This window comes from Clarias gariepinus, chromosome 14 (genome assembly GCF_024256425.1).
Source record: "Clarias gariepinus isolate MV-2021 ecotype Netherlands chromosome 14, CGAR_prim_01v2, whole genome shotgun sequence".
In the NCBI taxonomy this organism is placed as follows: domain Eukaryota; kingdom Metazoa; phylum Chordata; class Actinopteri; order Siluriformes; family Clariidae; genus Clarias; species Clarias gariepinus.
The window spans coordinates 28,463,069-28,482,221 of NC_071113.1; the positions used below are offsets into that span (position 1 = coordinate 28,463,069).

Consider the following 19,153-nt stretch of genomic DNA (forward strand, 5'->3'; position numbering starts at 1 on the left):
AATAAATTTAAATTAAATACTCATTATTTTTTTTCCAAAGCCAGAGGGATGTAAGAAAAACGTGCGGCTGCGGAGCCGCGGGTTGCAGACCCCTGGCCTGTACACTATTTAAATTTTATTACTGCACAGATTGTACATTTTAATTTTCAAATTTCAGGTCGCGGGCGGTCGTACAAGCATTTCACTGCATATCATACTGTGTATGGTTGTGTATGTGACAAATAAAATTTTAATTTAAATTTAATTAGAATTTTAAATTTAAAATTCCACTGTAATAATAAAACTGTTGTGCATAACATTTGCTAATCACAATCACTTAAAAAGTTTTTGTTTAAATCCATGATTAGCAAGTTAGAAAAAGTTTTTAAAAAGTTCTTTCTTCTCGTCACAGTGCGGTTTGTGCAGCAGTGTGGTGATGGGATATCACATCAAAGTCATGAAATCATAAAGCTTGTGCGTATTTAATTTCTGCTCATTTACGTTTTTCCAAGTTTACACTAATACGCACATTTTTTCGCATAGGTGCGAGCGTCCCTTTGTGCGTTCTGACATAATTAACGTTGAAGCAGGCCTGATCCTGTAATCTTGCCGCCTTCGGAAAGAACGGCATTCTTTGGACGATCAAATCCAAGATCAACAATCCAGTCCAGCTAGTTGACACAAGCCTAAACAAGCTAAAACACGTTATTAGGATATATTTCATAAAACGTTAACAGATCTGTGTGACGTTATCCGTTATGCCGTTTAATTGATCTTTTGTTGGTCGCTTCAGTTAATTGAAATTAAATCAATTCTGGGTCAGTTTTTAAATTCAGAATTGATAAAAAATCTTTTGAATTATTTTGATAAACTTACAAATGTTAAGTAAGTAATGATAAGTACTTACAAAATCCTCTAGTTTATAAGTTTATAAATTCTCAGCAAAATAAAAATGCACCACAGCTTTCGCAATAGCACTTCCCTTTAGGTACTCACGTTTTTTAGGATTATTGCATTCTTCTTCTTTTAAGTTTATGAGTGTTTGAGTGTGGAGCAGAAAGTAAAGACTGTGACTGTGAAATTATGAACAGCGCAAGTTACACAGTAAGGATGGAAATCACCAGGGCCGACCTGATACGATGTCGTTACGATACCTACGCGGCAATTCGATTTGGACAGGTAGTCCCCGACTTACGAATGAGCTCCATTTCAGGATCATAGTCATAAGTCGGATTTGTTCATAAGTCGGGGACAAAGTAAGTCTTGTACACCGTTTACACGAATATACAATGTAAAGCATACCAATCCACTTGACAAAATCTTTGTCCACTCTCCCCACAGACTGTAATCGCGCCTAAGGAAATGAACACACACATTAAAGTGTCCTCTCTGCGTCTTTAAATCGCAAGGGACACCATTTTGTCACTGTATTGGAGTGTGAACAACTGTTTTGTTGTGATTTTTTTTCCCAAATTTGGGATTATTCACCATCAGGACTGCTTTACAGGACAGACAGTTTCTATCATCATGCTATCTATACGGCGATTTGATTTATATTGCGATTCTAGAAGTATCAAGATTTTATAAATATGCCAATTCAATTGTTTGTTTGTTTTTATATTTGGAGAAAAAAACTTAAATAATTAATTCCTGCTACTACCACCAATGTGTGAATAGTTTATAACACGTCATCTTTAAGATCATAAAGGAACTGCAATATTTCACTACCTCAACTGCAAACAAATATTAATAAGTCATTTTTGAAAGCTCCAGTGAGGAGATCAAAGGAATCGCAATAAGTAAGTCAATAAATTTTCCTCCAACTCTACTCTTTATTAAATACTTTTAGTTCTTAATACTTTAAAACCTTCAAGGAATCTACAGCAGCTGCTCGAGACACATCGATCAGTAATCTCTAGTGCTACTGAATCGAATAAAAAAAAAAAATTGCAATGCCTAAGAACTAATCAAATCCAATCAACATTCTACCCACGCGTCACAGCTCTACACATTAAACTAAATTCCACACACACAATTTTACCATCCCGCTGAGCAAAAGAAACTCAAACGCTAATCCTGAGTAATCCTTACAGATTTATTACCTTCTAGTTAACAAGTGTCGTATTTCTACTTTCCCTCATTTTCCAAATGTATTTATGTGACATTTATATATAAATGTAAAACAAACTGTTAGAACCAATAAAGAAGTCCATTACATGAGGTGAACTCCTGGCTTCATGACCGACATTGTGACAAACCCTAACAAACCGACAAGGTGCTTAACATGAGCGGTGTAGAACATACACACGTCTCTGCATCGGCAATAAAGCATTAATCATGAACTGTGAGTCTGGACTCGTCGCTCATCACACGGATCAGCGCACACACACACACACACACACACACACACACACACACACACACACACACACACACACACACACATGTACACGGACTGGTTTGTCAGTATCAATCACTAAAACGTGTGTGTGTGGGTGTGTGTCTATAACAGTTACCAGAAGGACCTCTTTCAACCCTGGTTTTGTTTGCGTGTGTGTGTGTTACACAAGGTGTTGATAAATTTTTCAAAGCAGCAGCTCTAACAGTCATGCAACTGCAAATCGTAGGTCTATGTGAATGTGCTTGTTTTTAGACGTTACCGTTGCTATAGTAACAGCTCACGCAGGTATGTGGAACGCACTACGTTTAGATGTTTAGTGAGAAAAGTGGCCAAGTAACGTGTGTTAAAATAACAGTAGTGAAGAATAAACAGAATTTTAGCAGATCAGAAGTAAATTAAGCTACAGTTTTCTTTTTTTTTCTTTATTTCTTTCTTCCGTGCACTCAGTAGAAAATCTTGTTCCCTGAGCAGTTTCGGTTCAAATGTTCGCATACCCTTAGGACACAAGTATTAGCACGAACAATAAGGAGACCTGAGGAACATCTCAGTTCTTCACCGAGAAATTAGAGACATGCAAATTCCATCGCTACATAAAAAAAAGTTTGCATACTCATTGAACAAAATGATAAAGCAATTTGACAATGTTATTTTAAACCAACAAGAGGTTCTACAGATAAGAAACAAGGTTATCCCAAAAATATATATGAATAAATCTTACCTTTCTGCATTCAGAAACCATGGGGTGTACTAATCTTTGCACTTAGTTACCACCAAGATTTATTTCCTACACCTAAACCTTGCATGTGCAAACTGCTACACTCAGTTATCAGCGTTATCTGACAATCACCTCTGGCTTAAAATAGAGTTGAGTGCAAAAGTTCGTGCACCCTTACAACAGGAAATTTTCACTTTAAAAAAAGAAAAACTAAATATTTGGTATTTGCTTTATTGTCACTAATTAAAATGAAAAAGACTTTTGCGAAATGAATTATTATAAGATTGTAGGAAATAAATAAAATTATGTCAGTTTACAAGTCAGTAAGTTAAAGATATGATTTACATTCTCAGAAGCCATTGGGGGAGGGGATACAAACTTTTGCAAGGTCTACTTTGAGGTATTTTCAAAACTAGAAACCTGTGTGACAACAACATTACGGTTAAAAATCAAAAACGTGTTGCCTGATTCCAAAAGATTTCACAGCCATGCTGGTGCAAAAGTTTGTGCCCCCTTTCGTTAAAGCACAAAAAACAAAAAAAAAAACATGATCATCTAGTGCATTCAGGTACATAATCAGATTATTATGATTTATAAACCATTCTAAATCATTTTTAAATCATGTTAAACAAACAGGAAGCATGAAGTAACTAATTTTACACAAAGGAGATAATTATTAGTTAAAAGTAATTTAAATGATAAAGTAGACAAAGGTTTTCCTTTGATGCCTCGAAGCCCTGTGGGGTCCAAACGCAGACAATAACGATTTACATACGGCGAGTCTCACCACACGTCCGATTCGACTCCTGTCTGATCCTGTGATAATACAGATGTGTGTATCTGACACAGGAGGTACAAAGCCATGATTACCGTCTTAACCTGCTGAATAGCTGGAAAGCCAAAGGCCACACGGTGTAACAGGTGAATAACTAAATGAACGCCATGTAATGTTGTTTTTTTCGTATCCCTGGTGTGCTGAGGTATGTGCTTTGTCTTCCGGTTACACAGAATAAAATCTAAAAAACTGTTGTATTCTTTCCAAAAACACCTGCAAAGAAAATAAATAAACAAATAAATAAAATGAATAAATAAATCAATTCTCCGGCCCCCGCATTTGCATGTGATTTGCATCCAGCTACTGACAGACAATTCAGATCCGACAGACACAAACATGCAAAATGTCAACGTTTCACGCAATAAGCCATGACAAACATCTGAGCTCAACCAATAACTCGATCTACAGGTCCCTCACACACACACACATTCTCGACAAACAGTCGAGACAACACTACCAGTCAAAAGTTTGTACACCCCTTTTAACTCTATGGTCGTTCCTGATTTTTATTTCTTTCTACACTTAAAACAATACTGAAGACGTTTATCCAAAGACACAATAATCTCCTTGAAACAGTTGATATTGAGATGTTTATCTGCTACTTCTGCTCTGTAAAGCTTCATAACGGCTCTAATCTGAGGTGCTGTTTGTTAATTGGTGATTTCTGAGGCTGGTGACTCTAAATAAACTTCTCCTCTGCAGCAGAGGTACATTGTGGTCTTGATTAACAGAGCAGGTCTTCATGAGAGACAGTTCCGTCATGGAGCTTGATGGGTTCTACAAACGCACTCGACACAATACTGTTCTTGTGAGAACTGTTTCAGAATAGCTGACCTTCATGTCTTAAAATAACAACTGACTTTTGTTATTTCATAGAATTTAGAAGATAAAACCAAACTTGTTTCTAGAGCTGAAACGATTCCTCGAGTAACTCGGGTAATTCGATTACAAAAAAAATGATCGAGGCAAATTTTCTGCCTCGAAGCTTCTTTTAATTAATTTTAAAAGCTTGTGTTATGTTTTTCCCCAATTATTAGTTTGGCGTGACACAGCGTGCTTTCGGATGCAATCCGTCAGAGCCAAGAGATGAAGAAACCGGCAAGCGAAAACGACACAAATTGTCAGTAAAGGCTTCTGTTATGCCTGAGCTGTAGATTTAGAAACTTTTAGTCCTATAAGTTAGGTTGCACACCTAAGTGTTTTTGTATAATTATTCAATTTAATGTGAGCCTTATTATTCTTTTTTTAAACTTAGTCATCTGAAAAAACTTTTTTTTTGGCATTTGAGAAAAGGCTTTAAAATAAAAATGTATGGCACTGTAATGCACAAAAATTTTTATTTTTGATAAAATGCTGTATGCATTAAAAATATATAAGTAGATTTTTCTAAAAAGAAAACCAATTAACTTTGGTTCTCATATACTTATTGTAATATATACTCTTTTGTAATATTTTTCTACATTGCTGTTTAATTAAGCAAAAGTAAATTTTATCTGATTACTCGATTAATCCATTACATTTTTGATAGAATACTCGATTACTAAAATATTTGATAGCTACAGCCCTATTTGTTCCCAATTTTTTGACTATACTGCATATGTATAAAAGTGACTCTGCTTCATCACACAGCATCATTATTAATTATTTCCTATAACAGACAGGTCTATTATTTGTTTATTACTTTTATTATTATTATTATTATTATTATTATATCAGTGATGTGATGAACTGTGAGTAAATAGCTTTCTTAAAATAAAAAAAAGTAAAGAAAAAAACTACAAACTACTCCGAGGGTTTTGGGCTTGTTGTTGATGTAGTTTTAATGAAGATGTTGGTGATAAACACTTATATCCCAGTTAATTTGGGACTCCGGCGCTTGCGGTCGGTTGTGACTTGGAGGTTGGTGTGAGCTCTGAGTGAGTGTTAAGGGAGCAGAAAATAACTTCCAGCTGTAAAGAACCGAGAAAGGCTTTCTGTAGACTCCTAAAATGTCAAGTTGTCTTTAATTAAAGAACACAGATGGGCATGGGAATAAGACTGCTGTATACAGCCTGGATATCTGGAGTGCCTCATCCCATACTGGTAACTTTAGTTAAATTACACCATGTCGTACAAACGGGCGTTCAAGCCAAACCGGGACCTGGGATTTACAGAAGACTTCAAGCACAGTTTCAAGAAATGTAACTTAAAGGAATTCCTGGGAGGCCGGTGTTTCAGATGTGAATAAAACAGAGGTACGATCATTGCTCGGGCGAGAAAATTTTCTACCTTGATGGTCTTGAAGCACTAGTGAAACTGTGTGTTCTGTACAATCAAAAGTCCCACTTTGACTTGAACACCTCTTGTAGTGCTCCTTTTTTTGCTCCTTATTCAGTAAAATATAGCAATTCTGCCAATTTCTTAAATCTGACTGGTCAAGTCAATTCAGCAATAGGATACAACATTGTTTCTACTCTCTAAATAATTTAATTAGAGTAATAAAAAACATATTACAATCAAGGATGTAGTGAGGTTTTCTGTAAATGTTATTTATGGAAATAACATTTATAACGTCTTCATCATCACAGCTTTTACACAACTTGTTGAAACTTTTTTTTGAAAAAATGTCTATTATTATTGAGAGAAATGAGGGATAAAGGCAGGAGAGTTTAAAGCTGTTGTGAAAGAAAAAGAAACAGGAAATGCTTTCTTGGTTCTTCCACAACATCGAATCAACAGAGAATCACAACACAAATGAAAAAAAAAAAAAAAAGATTTCTACATTAAAAACATAATAATCAGTGTAATTTATTTTTTCATCTAAAAAAGTGTTTTATGCTTTATGTAATATGCTTTTTGTTTCCTGGCCTAAGGATATTTTCCTGTATGTTTTTTTTTTTGTTGTTTTGCTGGAATAGTAATGTTTGATTTTTTTTTTTATACTGACTTAATAATTCATTAAAATAAACATGTTTGACAAAGTGGATGTACAGGCATTCGAGTTACAAATATCCACAGATTTCCACGAAAATTCGTAAACGCAAACAAATCACGGAAGTAGCTCACGTGTATTGTACAAAAAATAGACCAGATAACAATATTATAAGTCCGGAATGTTGTGTATGTTGTGTATGTTGTGTATGTATATGTGTGTGTGTGTGTGTGTGTGTGTGTGTGTGTGTGTGTGTGATTGTATGTGTGCGGGAGAAATAAGTCAGCCTCAACGATTTCAATAAATCAGTCCAGAAGCACGATGATAGATAATAACTGTCCTGTAAATCTGTCCTGATGGTGAATAATCCTATTTTCAGAAAATCCTCAACAAAACAGAGTTCACAGTCCAATACAGTGGAAAACAGCTCTAAGACAAAATGGAGTCCGTTGAAGCGCACAGTAAACCTTTCCGGGGCTGCCTTTAAACGAGGTTAGCTGACCCCGCTGTGTAACCAAGATTCCGATTGCGATTTGGAGACGCAGTCTCGTGGAATGCAAAACCAAAACACCAAACCTGTGTGTGCGTGTTGCATATTTGTGTCAAAGGTGTTTAAGACTCACTTTGTCAGACTTATGAACTAATCCAACTTACAAACGTGCTCCTGAAATAGAACTCGTTCTTAAGTCGGGGACTTACTGTATGATAGATAGATAGATAGATAGATAGATGGATAGATGGATAGATAGATAGATACTTTATTGAGCTTAAAAGAAAATCCAGATTAACAAAACTTAAACACTCCACTCTCATAGGAACAACACAAGATTTCCATCACGCTGGATCATGTCACCCTACTGAGGATTAGTTTCCAATAAAAGCACAACACTAGGGGTTTTATTTCTTCCTTTTAGTCAGAATCAATGATTCCTGAAGGCTTTCTCCTTTAATTGAGCGCTGAGTAAAAATAAAACTCTTTCTGTGTATTGATTCTGTACAATCCTCCAGGGACGAAGCTGCCGTTTTACCAGAACGCATTGTTGTGTAAAGTCCCGTCCCCACCCGCCTTTTTTTTTTTTTTATTATTATTTTTTAAATAGGAGCTGAAATCATCAGCCTGCGGAATGTGGATGCTCAGTGCTTCCTGGATTTGATTCTAATGAAGCAGAAAGCAGAGTGCTGATGGTGTGAGTGTGTTTATTTACATCGTTTTTACTCTTCGCAGTCTAACAGCTCTGGATTCCGGACTTGGAAGCTACTTTGGACGAAAAAAAAAAAAAAAAAAAACTCTGCCAAGCGCAAGTGTTTGAATGCAAATGTAAATTCCTAAGCCGTTGCACAAACCTCGCCAAGAATGCCTGAGCTGATTTGTACACAAGACCCAGAATGCACGGTGTTTTTTTTATTCCCACCGCTAGTTTCGCTCCAGTTACTGAATAATTCATGAAAGGTTTCGAGACGAATAATTAAGTAATAACTCGAGAGTTTATCAGCACTTTGTAGCACTGTTTTGTGTTACCGTGTGCGTTCTTTCCATCTCATTCGCCTTCTATATAAACATTCACATTCCTATCTAAAAACAACATAACATTTAACTTAACGTAAAGGCAGGAGCGAACCCCGGTACGAGACGGGACGCTCAGATTTTTATAATAAACTTGAGAACGAACAAAGGATCCTTCACTTTATGTAAGTTATATGTACCTGTTTTGAAGTATTTTGTTTTGTAATGACATTTAACATTAATTCATGTTATTTAGTTGATGTTTTATGAAATAAATTAAAGCTTTTAAAATTAAATATAACTGTAGTACTGAAATACAGCTTAATTTTTTAGAAATATCTTAATTCATTTATTTTCTGATGTTGACACTAAATACTACAGTGTGAAAATGTTTTAAAGGTCCCGTATTCAATATTTGTTTAACAACAAATAGTACATTGTCGAAATTCTTCCCATATTTTAGTATTTGTTTAACAATAAATACTACAGCGCGGAGATGTTTTTAAAGGTCCCATATTTTAGTATTTGTTTGACAATAAATACTACAGCGCGGAGATGTTTTTAAAGGTCCCATATTCTACCATCTGTTTAACAATAAATGCTTCAGTATTGCGATTCTTAAAGTATCACTACTTTATAAAGATATATTTTTTAGTTTTTCTAGTTACAACTCTAAACAAACTCGCTCTGCCACACAGAACGCTGTGCTGCCTGCCACAGTGTGAATACTTTAGAGCACGCCACCTGTAGGATTATGGTGGAACGGCACATTTTACCAGCATCAGATGCAAATATATATTAATTAACTAATAGTTTTCACAATTTATTTTGGGCTCAGTGGAACGATACATCAATGACCGAACAAAATATATCTCACAACTTTATCTCAATGTAGAGGAAAAAGTTCATTATTCAATTAAAATACAGCAGCATGAGAGACTGTGTTTCTATAATAAGAAAAACACACAGAGAGAATAATTTCTTATGTTTCAAAACCAAAAACAGCTGCATCAGGATCTCCACAGGATCTCCACCCACTGAAGACACATCCAGGATTTACCCCAGTGTGTGTGTGCGTGTAAGTGTGTGCATGTGTGTTGTTGTGGTTGTGAAAGTTCCTGTTTCCTGTGTGCAGGTCTGACCGTCCACGTGATCTCCTCACCCTCGGTTAACGAACCCGACCTGCTCTGTGCCGCTCTGTGCCGCTCTGTGCCAGGCCCGGCCGCCGGACTTTATCGGCTCGTACGTGCGATTCACTGTAGCAGCTCCTGCCAGCTCTGGCAGCGACTCCACGGATTGCTGAATAAACGTGAGCGGGGCTCCGTGCCGCGCTCAAATCAAAGGCATTGTGTGCAGTCTCTCTTCAGTTTTTTTTCTTCTTTCTTTCCTTTTCACTGGTTGCCTCGCTCTTCTGTGCAGCCTGTTTCCTGTTAAGGGGCCCGCGAGCTTGTGATAAAAATCAAAGTGCTTTCTCGAGGGCGATCACTCATTCCAGCGACGTGTGTAAGGTCTGAGGCTGTGCGGTGCGTTGTTTTGTTTCGCGCCGTTACCGTATGCGATTCCGATCGGCCAGGGAGAGGCGCTGAATGAGTTTTCTGATAACACTGTTTCCATAGCGACAGTCCATCAAACAAGTAACCGTTGGCGAAACGGTGAGGAAAGATTTGTGGGACATTTACGTAAGGAGTCTCCAGTGTTAGTGTTGTGTATCAGTCTCTCAGTCAGTCTCTCTATCAGTTTTTAAAACTTTTGAAAGGATATTTTAAAAGGTCCTGTATTTTACTTCACATTTAAAAGTTTTTTTAGTTAACAACAAACACTACAGTGTGCAGATATTTTAAAGGTCCCATATTTAAAAAAAAATTTTAACAATAAATACTACAGTATGCAGATATTTTAAAGGTCCCATATTTTACTATTTGCTTAACAATGAACACTACATTGTTGAGATCTTTTAAAGGTCCCGTATTTTACTATTTCTTTAACAATAAAAACTAGTGTGCAGATATTTTAAAGTTCGCGTATTTTACTATTTAACAACTTAACACAGGTCTCAGAGACCCCTTCAGAGTGTGTGTGTGTGTACGCAAATACTCTAGCTAAAATACCCCTTTAGAAAATGCATTTTTGAAACCACTGCTAAGCAACCATCTAGGGGAGGGGCTCTTCTTATATGATGTCACATTAGGCAGAATGAAACCTGATTAACGCGATTAAACCTCAGCAAATAGAAATAAAACAACATTTATACTCCCACACGACACCTCAGTGTCTGAAAATGACTAAACGGTAGATTTTGCATAACAGAGGCCTAAAATCACTGCTAATGCAACGTGCTTTAACACACAAACAGAAGGAAATCAGTTACAGTCTTGACAAGAATCACAACAGCGCGGCGCTTACTGTAATTCCCCTCATTATCTTGTTAAACCCTTACAACTGCGGTTAAACGATCCCTCTGTGACATCAGCGCAGCGTAAATATAACGCCTCTCATGGAAAAAAATAAAAAACGCTCCTGCACCGCTGTTTACCCAGCACCAGAATCGCTTATATTTCTATTCACAGTAATTGTGAACTTGGCAGTGGTGTGTGTGTGTGTGTGTGTCTACATCTAATAATGAACGTAGGATTGTAAAGTGACACTAACATCTATTAAGGCGCTCGGAACGATCCGGAATCTTCACACCAAGATCGTCTCCTCGACAGGAAGCTTCAGCCGAGAGACGCAGACGAATGCCATGGCTGGGAGCGTTAACTCCTCAGCGCCGCCCTTCACCACAAATCACGCGCGCGTCTCGGCGGCGCCCTTTCCCTCGCAAGAGCTCATTAGCCTCTATCGCACCGTCAGAATGGGACGCCTCCATTAGTGAATGAGGCTTTTGATTTTCTGCCAAATCTGCCTCCATCCATTTCGGCGCACATTATCTACTGAAGTTATTACTAAAGATAATATTCCAAATGGTGGAAATGTAATAGGCTGTCTGGCAAACTATTAGACACGGAGAGCTGCAAATCAATTATCAGCTCTGCTTTATGAACGCGCCGAGCCTCTGTCTGAGGCGGGAGAATTCAATCCTTATGGAATCCTTAATACTCCTGCAAAACGAGAGTATTTTTTTTTTACACGCGTTGCGCGAAGAACAAAGTGGTTTATATTCTCTGAAAAAGCTGTAGTGCATTTTAAGAAATCTGACAATTTTGTGTTTAAAACAATCTGCCAGGTTTCTTTATTCCCCCTTTTTTTTTTTTTTTGTGCGCACAGTTTGACACAAGTTTAAAAGTTACACATAAATCTGACGACATATATTCACATCCGCGACATTATGAAAGCCCAGTTTGTGCTCTACATAAATAAGATTAAATGTTTCAGCTAGTATGTTGGTGAAGGTTTAAAATGTACACAAATTTAAGAAGAGTGCTGAACCACTGCAGGTCTTCAGAAAGGCCTCAGACCCCTAAACGGTTTACCCTTTTGTAGGTTTACCTGATTAACTTTTAAACAATTTGAATTAAAAAACTGATTTGTTTGATGATTCAGTGACTCGACCTACAGAAGACCTTGAGATTGTCTTGAGAAACTGCTCGATAATTCACATCTGGACAAAAAAGAAAGTTCATAAAATTTAATTTTTTTATGATTAAAAGAAAGATTTTTTTTAAAGAAATAAAAAAAATAAAAAAAATTATAATAATTGTAGCTATCTACAATTTTCCACAGTTAAAGATTTATTACTCAGGGGGAGGGGAGTATATGAGAGAGAGAGAGAGAGAGAGAGAGAGAGAGAACAAGAGAGAGGGGAGAGAGAGAGAGAACAAGAGAGAGGGGAGAGAGAGAAAATGAGAGAGAGAAAAAAAGGAAGAGAAAATAAGAGGAGAGAGAGAAAACGACAGAATGTTCAAAAAGACAGTCACTTTATCTTTGACTAAATATTTGTACTCTTTTATTTTATAAATGTTTATTTATTATTACTCTTTCAATACCTTTGTATTGAAATACAATATTTTTTTTTTTACAATCTACTTCTGTTATTATGTTTCTGCCTCATTCCTAATCTTTAGCGATACGAATATAAATATTTGTCACGCCAATGAAGCACCTAGAAATCTTGAGAGAGCGAGAGCGAGAGCGAGAGAGCGAGAGAGAGAGCGAGAGAGAGAGCGAGAGAGACACGTGTCTGCGGCGCGGAGGAGCGTGCCACTCTGAGCTCGAGCTCTTGATGATCACCGAGTGCGGCTTCGAGAACTCACTCTTGGTTACACGGTGCGATAACTGTTGCTTTGTTTGTTATTATTTTGCAGCTCAAAGCCAATGAGCCGCTCTTGTAAGCGTGTGTGTGTGTGTGTGTGTGTGTGTGTGTGTGTGTGTGTGTAGGTGTGAGAGTTGGTTCTCATACTCCAGGAAAGCGCAGTGGTGCAGGAGCAGCCGCAGATGGTGACAGACGAGACAGCATCAAAGAGTCTAAGAGCGAACTGAAATCAAGAGTTTTACGAGTCGACGATCAGTCACGAAGAGATCTTTCTGTCCTGAGAAGTGTTCTCTAACCTGATCGATCAGAACACTCTGATACGTCTGCGTTTCTATAGTAACAGAGACTATTGATGATATGATTTAACCGTTTGTGTCCGTGTCACATGTGATGCATCATTTTTGTTTTTTTGATAAACATTATCAAAACTTGTCATTTACTTCGTGCCCCATGAATGATCTAAACATTTTTATTTACGTCCTACAGTAATAGTTTCTTCGCAAACCTATATACCGGGGCGTTCGAGTCAAACCGGGAATGGTGATGAAAACGTGAATCTTTGAATCTTTCTGACTTTTCCGAAACGTTGTATTACTAGGACGTAGAATAAAAGCAAAAGAAGATAAAAAAGGGCAGAGGGTGTGAGATATCTATACCAGATGGCTTGTTAACTTCAGTACCTCGCGCGGTCTCTCCGGAATCAAACCCGGGTTTTTTGACTTGAATCCTGAGTTTTTTACTCGAACCAAACACCAAGACTCGACACCGAATTCATTCCGATCGCTGCTCTTCACACCCGAAGTGGTTCCCCACCTTCTGACGTGTGACTCGTGAAGAAAATTCTTCAAGTAAAGCAGAGCTCGTTAACCCTGCCTTCTCTTCGGGTAAGATGTGTAACGAGATTCAGGATGTGCAACGGCTGAACTTTGCAACGTTTGCCGCTGATGAGGACGAGCTGATGAGGGACGGGGATTTATCAGCACACGAACCTCACACAGCAATCCACACCACATACATGCTGAGAGATGGAGAGAAACAATATCAGAACCCTTAATATCAGAAGACACCACTCGAGTGTGCTTGTTTTATAACGTCAAAGAAATGTTATTTCCTGTAACTTTGAGTGTTTTTATTTAGCGGTGGATTTAGGGTGCTTTCACATTAGGGCCCGAGATCGTTTCCGAGAATACTTCTGGTCCCCAAGGCCTGGTTCATTTAGATCAGTGTGAACACGGATCAGACACAGAACCCGGTCACGGAACTGAAAACGGTACATCAGATCACCGATTAGTTTAGAAAGGGAGGCAAGCACGGCGCTCTTCCCGAGTAGTAGCGCGAAAGTTTTCCTCATTTCCGTCTTCTCTCATGTTTAATGGCGACATGAAAACCAAGTACCGCCACCTGCTGTATCGGAGAGTGGAAATAGAAAAGTGGACCAGAGAATGGAAAAAAAAACACAACGTGAATGAACGCACAGTACGAATCAATCGTGCCTGATTGAAGCGTCCTGGCTTTTCTGCTCCACAACGCCTGGTCCATTTAGATCAGTGTGAACACAATCGTTTCACGTTCTGGAACTGATGCATGGATCAAATCAGTATGTGTAGTTCAGTACGCAGGGTGGGATTTAGCCTTTTTACCAGATTTGCTCCGCCCCCTGTTTGAGAATTGTTTTGCAAGCGCTCCAGGAGAAGTATTTTAGCAAACTCTACAATCCACTGACGAACCAATAAGGTATTTGGTTTTTTTAGTCTCTGCAAACTTATTTCTAAACTTTCCATGATCGGATGTTTTTGTTTTTTGTTTTTTCCCCCATTCTCCCATTTTGCCCGTCTTATCGTTATTTAATTTCCATTAACAGCATTCATTCCTTACCTACTGCAAAATGATGGTTTCAACGGCTTCTTAAATATATACCTTCTCAAATATATACCCTAAAAAAACACAGTGTGTTCCGAAGGTGTGTCTGGTTTCTTTACATTGTAAAGCATGAGAGATAAACACACACCGCACGGCATTGGCTGGTAATGTTTGAATTTCTATATGAACTGGAATTAGTAAGGATTTCCCTTCAAAAGAAAAAAAAAAGATAATCCTTTAGTGTGAACGTCCACCCTCAATAAACAAAGGTGTGAAACATTTCACTGTTGAAGGAACCAAAACGCTGAGACTAATATCAGGTATGAATGATAAACACTCCCCCCTACTCAACACGTTGCACACTCTCTAATGAGGTCATAAAGAGCTGTACCTTTACACACACGGTACAGATGAACATGTATAACAGCTTTCTTTAAAATTACCGCTGAGACAGGAAGACAAGACAGACATGAGGACATGAAGATGACACATTTCTGCATTTTTTTCCCCTCACACTTTGTATAGCTTGTAAAAAAAACCAGGAGAGGTCACATGTGCTGGGTTACAGGTCGCATCAGGCTCCCGTGGGTAGGGCTGAAGCGTGCACATGTCCAACCGTCTCACATGTCCAATGACGGCAAAGTTCCGAACGGATCAGACACGCATGTCTACGTGTCCATGCATCCATCCGGATGGGAATCACCGGGAAGCGGTCGATACACACTTACAAAAATGCTCTTTTAAAAAAATTCTTTTATTTTCGTGAAGCTGCTTTGAGACAAGGACCATTGTTAAAAGCGCTATATAAATAAAACTGAATTGAATTAAATTGAATTGATACTATACCATCACCATACCTGGGTGCCGATACTTTTGTATAGCGATTATCACTTCAAACAAAGTTCAAACAAACTTAAAAACTAATTTGCCCATAACACACAGGACGCATAGCTGATTATCAAAGGAGCAGCAACATTTTGCCGTTTCAAATGCAAATAGATAAAAAAAATAAATTGGTTTTGGTGTCAGTGTGGTGATAAATGAAGTACCGCACAAAAGAATCATTATCCTCCCCAATCCCTTAATGTCCTAAGCCCTATTCACACGGGATTAGTATTATCTGGAGACCTTGCGTGATTTGTAATAATAGCGGAGGTCGCCTGTGATGTTAGTTCCATGTGAGTCAACCATGTCTGTAATTTGTAAAAATAAAAATTCCCCCATAAATGAACCTCCAATATTTCGCCAAACATCGAAATCCTGTGATAATATTATTAGTCCCGGGCGAATCAGCATGTCTGTGATTTCATTTCATTTTTTTCCCGGTTTTTGTTTCCTGTGCGACCCATCTTACAGAAAGATAAAAATCGCGACTAGGGCTTTATTTATATGAAATGTATGAAATGAAATATTATTTGTAATATGTAAAAATCGCAGGCTTTGCTTATCTTGTGTGAACACGCCACACGAAATTCGATTAATAATAATAATAATAACTAAATCACACAAGGTCCCTAGATTACACTACTCCCGTCTCCATCTGGTCTCCATGGCGACAGCATGGTGTAGGGATTTGGGGGGGGCATCATATCTTAAGTTTTAATTGATTTCACTATGGAAAGTGTTTCTCCCTTCAGGCATATATTGCTAGGTCGACATAAAACACCCGCATCTAGGCGTGAACACAATATCTGTGTGTTTTCCAAAGGCGTGTCCTGAATATCTGATTTCATCACACAGGCACGGACTTTATGGCTTTACATCTTCATTCACTCTATTAGCAGTACCACCAGCGCATTCGTGCAGTTTTTATCCGATCAGCCACAAAAACACGTAGCAGCAGGGCTGTGCATGACATCGTTTAATTTAGACACAGGTCAAGAGCTTTAGATCACACTCACACATCAAACATCTGAGTGATCTGAGGGATCTCACAAAGTGCCGATCTCTTGGGACTTTCGTGAACGGCGATGCCGAGAGCGGCGTAGGAATCGAAGGAGTGTCGGTTCTGAAGGCGGAGAGACGCGTGAGGGGGAACAGCAGAGCAAACAAGCTGATGGGAGAGCTGGATGATCGGCGTGTACAACCACTGTGAGCTGAAAAACATCTCAGAGCATCGTGCAACGCGACCAGGCTTAAAAGCGGCGAGCCACAACACGAGGAGTTAGGGTGCCAATATTTATAGAGTTTAATAGATAGATAGATAGATAGATAGATAGATAAATAGGCAGGGTGCCAATATTTATAGAGTTTAATAGATAGATAGATAGATAGATAGATAGACAATATTTCTAAACTCTAATAGTTAGATCGACAGATAGATAAATCCACAGACAGACAGGGTGCCAAAATTTGTGAAGTATAATAGATAGATGGATAAATAGATACACAGGCATATGGATGGCAGATAGATAGATAAATAGATAGACAGACAGGCAGGGTGCCAATACTTATAGAGTTTGATAGATAGATAGATAGATAGATAGATAGATAGATAGATAGATAGATAGCCAATATAATATCTAATAATAATATCTGAACTCTAATAGATAGATCGACAGAAAGATCAATCAACAGACAAACAGGGTGCCAATATTTTTGCAGTCTAATAGATGGACAGATAGGGTGCCAATATTTGTAGAGTTTAATAGATAGATAGATAGATAGATAGATAGAGAAACAAAAAAGGAATAAACAAAAACATTGAAAGAAACATCATCAATTACCAAGTTGAAAACATTTAGATCAAAAGAAAAAACAGAAATACAAAGTAAGAGAGAAACACTAGAGAGATCATTGGATATGTAGATGAACTTGTGGTTTAGGCCACGCCCACATTGGGTTCAAATCCAAACACAGATACGACCATATGGAGCACACGCACAAAATTACATTGTATACCATAATTTTCAGTAAGCAGGGACACTGACGTCTGTGTGTGTGTGTGTGTGTCTGTGTCAGATGTAATTAGTGTGTTAAACACATCAGTATCACTGATATGCCGAGACACTGAGCTACTGCAGTCAGTAACTATCAAACGCTAAAGAACAAATAACACCCCCCACCATCTCACACACACACACACACACACACACACACACCAGGACAGTCTGTGTGTGTGTGTGTGTGTGTGTGTGTGTGTGTGTGGTGAAGTGTGGTCTTTGAGGATCACTGTGTTTAAATCCCAACAATACCACTAGCACACACCCCTCTGGTCGGTAACGACCCCACTCAGAGTTTATCAGTTGCCCCACCATACAGGTGCAGCACTCTACAGGTGTACAAATACTGGGTGTTTAGTTTTCTGTGTCTCAAAGAACACTGTGTACAGTTATGCTATGCATACAGGCACGCACGCGCACGTATACACACACACACAGGCACACATACCTTTAAGTAGACAAAAGTGCACAGGATATTTGTTCAGAGTAATCAGAAATACCTCGTCTCATACGAGACAGGGTGTGTTAAACAATGTTTACAAAACTCAGACAGACAGACAAAGAGACAGACAGATGAAGATATAAATAGATAGACAGAAAAACTAATAAACAGACAGAAAGACACACAGCAAGTTAGACAGACAGACAGATAATGTAGATTACACAGACAGATTGATGGACAGACAGACAGACAGTTGCAAGCTGCAGCTCGTGTTAGAAAACATTGTGGCAGTACACAAGTGGCCTTGACCTTACTCTGTGTGTGTGTGTGGTTAAAGCATGCTTTTCTAAAGCAGCTCTGTGTACAGTATGTGTGTGTATGTGTGTGTTACTTTCCAAAACACTAAGTCGACACTTCTTCTTGCACAGCTACATTTCCTCCAAAATCTAAATCCAGGTAGAAATAAAAGTGTCTGCGCGCGCGATAAACTGTTTTCGTAGTACAGCTGCGCGTGCTCTGAACACTTAGTCCATGTGATTATAGAAACGGAAGAGTCCAGAAAGAAAAGCTGGAGAATCTCTCCCTCGCTCGCTCGCACGCTGGTGTGTGTGTGTGTGTGTGTGCCAGTCGGAGTTTCAGGGTAAGGCAGGGCTAGCCGAGCTGCTAGCATGCATGCTAAGTACTGTCAAACCCCCAGGGCTGGCGCGAGCGCTCGGAGGGAGTTGATAAATAAGCTCGCGCGTGCACGCGCTTGCCTGCCTGCGTGCGTGTGTGTGTATGTGTGTGTGTATATATACAGAAGTAGGAAAGCGAGATAGAAATGACTCACCTTGTGAAGATATGAGTGTTTCCCAGCAAGGACGACTCTAACACCCGGGGTTAGGGGAAAAGTGTGTGTGTGTGTGTGTGTGTGTGTATCCAGAGAGAGAGCGCGCGCTGTATGTACCGGAGCTCGTGCGGTTCAGGGCGCGGCGTGCTGACACTCCGGTGTGTGTGTGTTTGAACAAAACGCAGAAAGTCAGTGTATACGTGCGTCTCGGTGTGTGTGTGTGTGCGCGTGCTCTTCTTCTTCTTCTTCTTCTCCTCACTGGGACGTGAAGCAGAGAGGAACGCAGAGAGGCGCGTGAGCAGTCGCTCCTCCCTCCGCGCGCTCATGTACAGTACAGCGTACAGCGCGCGCTCTACGGAACAGCTCTATAAACCGAACACCGCTCTCTACAGGACTGACTCTGCACAGCCGTGCACACACACAGAGAGAGAGAGAGAAGGAGAGAGAGAGAGAGAGAGATATCACACCATCAAATCAAACATGACA

General features: G+C 38.9%; 1 protein-coding gene across 4 annotated transcripts in view; it reads right to left on the reverse strand.

The window, feature by feature from the left end:
• Positions 1-18,951, reverse strand: part of thrab (thyroid hormone receptor alpha b) — a 155,999-nt gene extending 137,048 nt beyond the window's left edge. For all 4 annotated transcript variants that reach the window (XM_053511120.1, XM_053511117.1, XM_053511121.1 and 1 more), the window contains exon 1: positions 18,668-18,951. The gene's annotated coding sequence lies outside the window, so the exon portion shown is untranslated. The remainder of the gene's footprint in view (positions 1-18,667) is intronic.
• Between the last annotated feature and the right edge of the window lie 202 nt (positions 18,952-19,153).